Source organism: Pelobates fuscus, chromosome 1 (genome assembly GCF_036172605.1).
Source record: "Pelobates fuscus isolate aPelFus1 chromosome 1, aPelFus1.pri, whole genome shotgun sequence".
Taxonomy (NCBI): Eukaryota; Metazoa; Chordata; class Amphibia; order Anura; family Pelobatidae; genus Pelobates; species Pelobates fuscus.
The window spans coordinates 214,050,133-214,058,277 of record NC_086317.1 but is presented as its reverse complement, the minus strand read 5'-3'; positions in this window follow the sequence as shown (position 1 = coordinate 214,058,277).

Genomic DNA, 8,145 nt, shown 5'->3' with positions numbered 1-8,145 from the left:
TTACAGGCACGTTGATCGCGCTTGCAGCAAGAAAGCGCGCTCCCTATTGGCTGAAATGTAGGTATGCTCGCGCACGCCCACCTCGGCCATTTCACTAACACCCTCACTTTAAATAGTAATGACGTCATTGAGCGCAAGCCGGTCGCTGGTTGGCTGGCGGTAGTGAATGGAGATGGCTGTGATTGGCTGCTGACAGAAATGATTTAAAAGCCCATACAATGAGTTGTAATCAAGCTGCAACCAGTCAGGCTGATAGCAGGGTGATTGCAGAGCATGCAACTATTGCAAAAAACAAGTGTGCAGAGTCTGGGGAACACACAGCAATGTGTAAAATGGCTACAGCTGTTAGTTACACTGAATGTGGACTGTCATGTTTGGAGCATTTTTTTTGTGAAGCTAGATAATTAATCACTGCAGCTAAAGCAGGGTTTTGTCAAAGTGAAAGCACACTGTGTGTGTGTGTGTTGGTGTGTGGCAGTGTATGTGCACACTTCGCAGCCTACAAACACACCCTGCATTGAAATACCAGAACTACATACAAACACAGACAGCCACTAGCTGCACTTCTGCTGCATTAAAGTTTAAAGTAAAACTTGTCACGTTATGTTCCAGCTCATATGAAAGCATTGCATTCAATGCATGGGCATCAGTGCCAAATGGTCCTCTATGACAGTGCTTGACAAATTTGTTGGGAGTCTAGGAGCTGATACCGGAGAAACTGACGGAAGCCAAGCACAGAGAGATGGACACAGGTTTCTTCAGGAAGGAAGAGATTCTTTATTGGATCACCGATCGGGACTCAGAGGGACTAGCGTCACCAAAATACAGCAAAGTCTGAGTACTGAATACATAGAGTACATTCCTTATATAGCACTGTAGCTCCTCCCACAATTAACTACACCCACACATACCCTTAACCTATTTAATGAATAGAGTCTAAACTCATCCATCCGGTCTAACCACGTGGCTCATCTGATACAAAGGAGAGGGACGCGTAATTCCAGTTCTTACATTCCTGCACCTGGTCAGTACAGTGATGACAGTATCTTAGCTACGTGTAATTAACCAACTGATACTACAAACACATATACATACATATGCCTTGTGGCAATCTTAGCCTGCTAAACTTGTATTTTACTGGAATTACATCACATTCCCCCCTTTGATGCCTCTGATATTTCACAATTACTTGAGGCATCACTTAACCTTGGTTTGCATATACCTCAGGTTACCATGAACCAGACCAGACTTTTCTTATGATGTGAATCTTTTCAACACTCATCTTCCTGCATAGTTTCTCCCTGATCTAAAGCCTTATACTTATATATGGCCATTATCTGTGCAGCAGCCTTCCTCTCTGCTATACTTCCTATCAGGCTTTGCACAGACCTAACTACTAAGGGTATAAGACACGGTAGGAGTAGACACAACAGTAAAATCAGTAGGACTCCACCTACCACTGCCTTAAGCCCTCCAAACCACTCATACCAGCTACCAAACCAACTACTTGGATTGTACCCTTTCCATACCTGAGTAGGCACATGCGCTAGTTTAACCATATGGCTAGTAAGCTCAGCTATTGCTTGCCCTTCGTCATCTATTTGAAGACAGCAATTACTTAGGTTAAACTTCCCACATACACCTCCCTCTACTGCCAAAAGGTAATCCAAGGCTAATCTATTTTGGTAGACTGCTGTCCTCATCCTGGTGTTATGCTTCGCTAGAAGATTGAGCGCCTGTGATGTTTCATTAGTGATAATCTCAACCACCGCCTGTAACCTTATAATGCGGTTGAGCATATAAATAGGGGTTCTATAACCAAAGGTACCATCCTCAGCCCACGTGGCTGGCCCATAATAATCTATGATACGCTGGGGAGGCCATTCATCATCTTCCCAGGCGCCTATCTCTATGGGTCCCCTTTTCTTCCTATGATTCACATCATACACTTTAACACCTAAAGTCTCACCTGTTTCAATCGGTAACAAGAAGAAGAATGGTTTGAGCATACCCAACACACATGCCCCTTCCCAGTCCTGTGGCAGCTCCGAATAGGCTTTCTTACCACAGATCCAGTACAAATTTGCTGGGGCTCTCCAAGTAGATGTGATGGATAGATCAAACCACACATCCTTTAAATTGGCATATCTAGCAAACGGGTTAGATGGTTCTGAGACATTTGAAGCCGACCACCAAGTTGTATTCTTTGTATCATCATCATAAGCTTTTTGCCCTATACAAGTTAATTCTCCTACAGAAGTATTATACATTATTCCTTTCCTTGCTATGCAAACATAACCTATGATGGAGGTCTTTAATCTCCACTCAGATTTACCTCTAACACTCATATGATAATCGGCTTGTGTAGATATTAATTGGTCAACTGCCTCAGAACCGGACATTACCTCCTTTGCTTCCCAAGGCCATTGGTCTCCCATGTTAGTACCTCCACACACATAGCAGTTGGTAACATTAAGACTACCGGCAATACTTTCAGCTAGATCGATGAACAGGTTTTTAGCATTATGGGGGATCTTATTATCTAGACTCATCTCTTCGTAAAAGGAATGGTATACTTGATGAGTCTGGGAGGATACCGTATCAGTCTCTATTCCTATAAACAATAATGTCCCAGGATCTAAACCCGTCCCGTATATTTGAAACCCAAATAAATTTCCATACTTATCTAAGAACTTGTCGGGGTTATTAATGAGTATATGGACTGGGTTGCATTCCATAGACTTACAATAAGGGCTAGTCGGCAACTTAGTCACTATCATGTCTTTGTCTACTGTCTGTCCCCAAGTTGCCCACCCCACACAAGACCAATATGGGCAAAAGTTATAATCTCTATTTGGGCATCTAGGACTTACATATTTATTTTTGCTACTGGGACAAATATATTTATCGTTAGACCCATACGTCCTCTCCCATCTAAGATCCCCACATACATTCCACGGCTTTCTACCACTCGATATCGCTTTACACGCATCAAATAGCAGAACACCCGAAGAATGTACGGATTCTAACACTGTTTTATTAATTAGGGTCCCCTGAGGATCTCCATTCCTGAGAGTCAACCAAATTGTACGAGGCTGATACTCCGGACTGAAGCACTTAGGTTCTCCTACTCCTAAATGGCACACACTATAATCTATATTTAAGTATCTACATCTCGATACATCTCCTTTACATTCGTATTGTGAATGCCAAATTAGGGTTTGGGAAATATGGTTACCTGTTCTCGTAGTCTTAATGCATACCTCACAGCTCGGAGTGTCGGTACCTCTACCTTCCTGAATATAAAAACACATATAAATAAACACTATCAAAAGCACATCTTTCGCCGTCATCCTCAGTCTTCGTCCGTGCGATGGCGCCTTAGCTTCCAGGATGTGAGGGGCTGCAGGGAATGGAGTTCTGCTCATCTTCACAGGTGTCCCTTCGAGACTTTCCTGGCTTATACACTATGTGATGGTAAGCGGACAGGCTTTATTATGGCCTTCTCACTCACACCTGTAACAATAAAATTTGTAATCCACAATAATTCCTCGTTACTCCGACTGAGTAGTGCGTTTTAACCGGATCTTGCAGGGATTCTCTGGATCTGCTGTAACTTGCCAAGAATCGACTGCTGCTGGTTTAACCCTGGAGTGATGTATCCACGGAGTCACTTCTGCTACTTTTATTGCTGTAGGGGTAGACAAGAGAACAACATAAGGACCTCTCCACTTGGGCCCTAACGGTACAGTATTCCACTCTTTAATCCACACTTGGTCTCCTGGATGATAACTATGAACAGGGGGATAAATATTCACAGGTAATCTATCTTGTACCCATTTCTGTACCTCCTCCATAGTCTTACCCAACTCTACAACCTGCTGCCGGGTAATTCCTTCTCCCAACTGACTCAAGTCCCCCCTTAAGTTACCAAGTACGGGAGGTGGTCGCCCATACATGATTTCAAAAGGAGAGAGGCCCATCCTTCTGGTAGGGGTACTGCGGATTCGCAATAAAGCTATGGGTAAGAGAACGTTCCACTTAAGTTGGGTTTCCTGACACATTTTAGCCAACTGGTTCTTTATAGTTCTATTCATTCTCTCTACCTTACCAGAACTCTGGGGTCTATATGCAGTATGAAGCCTCCACTTTATACCAAGCATATGAGTCAGTTGTTGTAGGCACTGGTGAACAAAAGCTGGACCATTGTCCGATCCTATAGAACAGGGTAGTCCATATCGGGGTATTATTTCTCGTAGCAGGAATCTCACAACTTCTCCTGCTTTCTCTGTACGAGTAGGACATGCTTCTACCCAGCCTGAATAGGTGCACACAATTACCAGCAGGTAACGATGTCCACCCGATTTAGGCATCACTGTAAAGTCTATTTGTAGATCGGACATGGGGAGTCCCCCCATAAACTGAACTCCTGGTGGCTTTACTGGTCCTTGTCTTGCATTATTCTTAGCACACGTTACACATCTGCGTACAATGGCCTGAGTCAAGTTGGACAATCTTGGTATGTAGAAATGTTTTCTAAGAGATTCTTCAGTACTGTCTCTCCCAGAATGTGTCCCGTTGTGATAATTTTGGACAATTTCTACCGCTAGCGACGCTGGTATAACTATTCTTCCATCTTCTAGCTGATACCACTTGTTCTCCAGATACTTTCCCGGTTCAGTCTTTAACCACTCCTCTTCTTGAGCTGTATAAACTGGAGTCCATTGGGACAGTGGAGTTGGTATAAGAGCAGCTATATGCCCTACATACTCCTGTCTTCCTGATTCAGCAGCACGCTTAGCTGCACTATCTGCCATCCGATTTCCCTTGGTTACATCACCATCTCCTCTCAGATGCGCTCGACAATGTATGATACCGACTTCTTTCGGCTCCCACACTGCTTCCAATAGTTGTAGGATTTCAGCTGCGTACTTGATTTCTTTGCCTTCTGAATTCAGTAGTCCTCTTTCTTTATACAAAGCTCCGTGGGCATGAGTGGTTAAAAACGCATACTTAGAGTCCGTATAGATATTTACTCTTAAACCTTCAGCCAATTGTAACGCTCGTGTTAGTGCTATTAATTCTGCCTTTTGTGCTGATGTTCCTTTCGCCAGTGGCCGAGCTTCTATCACCTTGTCTATTGTTGTTACTGCATATCCTGCATAGCGGATCCCTTCTTTCACATAACTACTGCCGTCGGTGTAATATTGAACATCGGGGTTCTGGATGGGAAAATCACGAAGATCTGGTCTACTTGAGAATACTTCATCCATTACTTCCAAACAATCATGTTGACTTTCAGTAGGTTGTGGCAAAAGGGTAGCTGGATTTAAGGTGTTTACAGTCTCTAAATGCACTCTTGGGTTTTCACACAACATTGCTTGATACTTGGTCATACGGCTGTTACTAAACCAATGATTTCCTTTGTAATCCAACAACGTCTGTACTGCATGTGGGACTCGTACATAAAGTTCTTGACCCAGAGTGAGTTTATCGGCTTCAGCTACTAGCAGGGCGGCTGCAGCTACGGCTCTTAGACAAGGTGGAAGTCCGCTGGCCACTGCATCCAATTGTTTAGACATGTAGGCAACAGGTCTTTGCCATGATCCCAAGTACTGTGTCAATACTCCCACAGCCATTCTTCTTTGCTCGTGTACATACAGGTAGAATGGTCGTGTGTGATCAGGTAGACCTAATGCTGGGGCACTCATCAAAGCCTTCTTCACATCTTCAAATGCCGTTTGCTGTTCTTGGGTCCATAGGAAGGGGTCGTGCTCTGTACCTTTGATAGCTGCGTACAGAGGTTTTGCTAGTATCGCATAACTGGGAATCCATATCCTACAGAAGCCTGCTGCCCCCAAGAATTCTCGCACTTGTCTTCTATTCTTGGGTATTGGTATTTGGCAGACAGCTTCTTTTCTCTCTGGCCCCATAATTCTTTGACCTTCAGAGATATGGAATCCTAGATACTTGACAGTTGGCAAACACAACTGAGCCTTCTTTCTAGACACCTTGTATCCTGCCTTCCAGAGAATGTGTAGTAGATCGTGCGTTGCTTGCTGACAGATTTCTTTTGTAACTGCTGCTATCAACAAGTCATCTACATATTGTAACAATACACACTCTCCTGGGATGGACTCGAAATCCAATAGATCTTGACTTAGGGCTGAACCAAATAGGGTAGGTGAATTTTTAAACCCTTGGGGCAGTCTTGTCCAAGTCATTTGGCGTTTTGAGCCCGTTACAGCGTTCTCCCATTGGAAAGCGAAAATACATTGACTTTCTGCGGCAATTCGGAGGCAAAAGAAGGCATCTTTGAGATCTAAGACTGTGAAGTAAGTAGCCCCGCCCGGAATTAAAGCAAGCAGGTTATATGGATTGGGTACAACTGGATGTATGCTAACAACCGCATCATTGACTGCTCTTAAGTCCTGCACAGGTCGATACTCATCTGTGCCGGGCTTTTGAACAGGCAGCAATGGGGTGTTCCAGGGGGAAGTACAGAATTTTAGGATACCATACCGTATGAACTTATCCAGATAGGATTGGATGTTCTTCTTAGCCTTCTGCGGAATGTGATATTGTCTTAGGCTCACTCGATAAACCCCATGTTTCAGTTCAATTTTTATTGGTGGAATATTGCGGGCCAGTCCTGGTGGGTTGTTCTCTGCCCAAACTCCTGGTATGTTAAACAATGTCTCATCACTCCTAGGGTTTTGGCTAGTCAACACTGTATAAAGTCGCCACTCTTCTTCCTTTGGTACGGATAAAGTCATAATACCTGAAGGTCCATTAAACTTTAAAGATGTTGTTCCATCTGGTAGGAACGTAATCTGCGCTTGTAATTTGGATAGCATATCACGTCCCAGCAATTGGACTGGACATTCAGGCATATAAAGGAATTGGTGTTTTACTACGTGGCCTCCCAATGTACAGAGTCGACTTTTAAGAACCGGTCTTTCAGCACTTCTTCCAGTTGCTCCTATCACAGTAATAGTCCTTCCAGATGGAGGAGCAACTAGATTAGTCACCACTGAATGTTCAGCACCAGTGTCGATCATGAACGCACTCCTTTTCCCCCCTATTGATACATCGACCATAGGCTCCGCTCGACCAAGGGGGATGGAGCCCGGTCGGTATCAATAGTCCTCCATGACCGTGTCAGCCAATCCTACAAAGTCCCTACCTTCTCTATCGCGGGACCTTTGCGCTGCTGGAATATACCTGTCTTCCCTAACACTTCCTCTGTTCCCATTACTCCCTCTATAACCATTACTCCCTCCGGGGCCTCCTCTACCTCTCGCTCTACCTCTAAAGTTTCCGTAGCCTGCCCTGGGTTGGTCTCTCTCGTACTGCTCTCTTTGCGGACATTCGTTCCTCCAATGCCCTTCTTCCTTGCAATACGCGCATTGATCCCTACTCAAAGGCTCCCTACTCCATCTATTATTGCCTCTATCTGGGCCCCGTTTATCTACGCCTGCGATCGCTACCGCTAGCATATCAGCCTTTTTACGCATCTTGCGCTCTTCCTCTTTCTTACTTTCTGTATCCCTGTTCATATAGACCTTATTTGCTACCTCCATTAGTTGGGTGATGGACATACCTGCAAACCCTTCTAACTTTTGTAGCTTGCGCTTAATATCTCCGTATGCTTGGCTGACAAAGGCGGAGTTAACCATTCGGGAATTGTCTGCGTCTTCCGGATTAAAGGGGGTATACAAGCGGTATGCCTCCAATAATCGGTCATAAAAGACACTGGGCGCTTCATCGCTTTTCTGGATCACCTCAACTGTCTTCGACATGTTAATGGCTTTCTTTCCTCCGGCTTTCATGCCAGCAATTATAGCGTCTCTATAGGCTCTGAGTTGAACCATATCAGCACCATTTACATTCCAATCGGGATCGGTGTTGGGATAGTGTGTCGCGGCCCATGCTGCTGGATTGGCTTGGTTCAAAGCACGGGCTCTATCCTCTAATGCTTTAATGGCTGCTTGATTTATTCTTGTCCTTTCCTCATTGTTAAATAAAGTCATTAGTAACTGCTGGCAATCAGCCCATGTCGGATTATGCGTCTGTACTATTGAGGTGAACAGATCAGTCATGGCTTGTGGTTTCTCAGTATACGAGGAATTATGGGTCTTCCAG